Source organism: Anopheles coluzzii, chromosome 2 (assembly GCF_943734685.1).
Source record: "Anopheles coluzzii chromosome 2, AcolN3, whole genome shotgun sequence".
Classification (NCBI taxonomy): domain Eukaryota; kingdom Metazoa; phylum Arthropoda; class Insecta; order Diptera; family Culicidae; genus Anopheles; species Anopheles coluzzii.
The window spans coordinates 59,367,059-59,368,571 of NC_064670.1; positions in this window are offsets into that span (position 1 = coordinate 59,367,059).

The window sequence follows — 1,513 nt, forward strand, 5'->3', positions numbered from 1 at the left end:
GAAATGTGTCACATTCATGGGCTTAAAATACGCTGTCCCAGGTGATATTCATGTTTTGAGGTATTGTGCTTCAGTCATGGCTTTGACTCATTACGAATCGGTAAATTATCCCCTTAGGGTAGCTTGAATAGCTCCAAAAATAATGTTATCCTCAGTGGAGGATCAAGCCTCACCACGGTCCTAGGCTCGGTTTGGTAGCAGGCCCCCAGGTAGCAGGTTATGGCTTAAAGATATAAGTAATGCTTTTTATGCTAGACTGCAGAAGTGTTTTCCGCACAATACCACATCACATTCAATATGCACTTTTTATAAATTACCGTATTGCATATATATATTTATATCTATAGCATATCAGGGACACAACTACCGCGGTGCAATACGGTCAGGGATTTAGGAGTCACCCTGGATTGTAAACTAGATTTCCGACAACATTACTGTGAAATTTTAGACAAAGCTAACAAAACGCTAGGATTTATTCGGCGACAAACGAGAGAGCTCAATGACCGAGCGAGCTGAGAGAGATCTGTATAAGTCCTACGTTTGTTCCATCCTCGAGTTTAGTCCTATAGTTTGGTGTCCGTTCTCTAGTGTATGGTCCAATAGGATTGAAGCTGTCCTAACGATAGTTACACGTATTGTCTTGCACTTCACTCCGTGGCGTAATGTAATCCCTCGTACATCGTACCGCACTCGTTGTTTGTTGTTTGGTCTGGACACACTTGCTAAGAGACGTGATATTGCCCAATATACGTTTATGTCCAATCTTATTGTCGGTGAGATAGAATCGCCAGAACAATTGGCTAGAGTCAACATAAATGTCTCTCCTAGAGTGTTCCTTAACTACAGACTAATTAGAACTGAAACAATTAAACATTGATGAACATTGAAAGTCGCATGATTTTTCAAAACATTGTACAAAATCATGAAATTTAATCAATATTTATTTGTATATTCTGGATAGTAACGAGCTCATATTTCATATTATAACCTATGCCTTCACGCAAAAGGGGTTACGAATCACGAGGTGTCTTTAGATATATTTCTTCACAAGCCCACACTTTGAATATGTAATTTTTATAAACTACTGCATTGCTTCGAATTACGGACACTTATGGCATGTTCGGCGGTTCCGTGGTATAGTCGTCAACTCGTACTCGACTTAACAACATGCCCGTAAGCCAAGTCTAGAATGGACCGTTCATCCCTAACAAGGATTGACTATCCGACTGCGTAAGTCAAGCCTAGAATGTACCGTACCGATCCTACTGCGTGGTACTAAAAAAGGTTCGAAAGAGTGTATAGGCTCGCATGTCTACGTAAGACGTGAGACCAAATAGAAGAAGAGGAAGAATACGGCAATTTTGGCAATCATTCTAAATTGTTAAAAAAAATCAATTCTCGAAATCATTACTCTCAGATTGTTATTCATATTCATCACGATATTTTCATTCATATTCCACAGTTTTGAGGTCATGTTTCATATTATGAACGCTTGGATCAGCGATGTCAAACT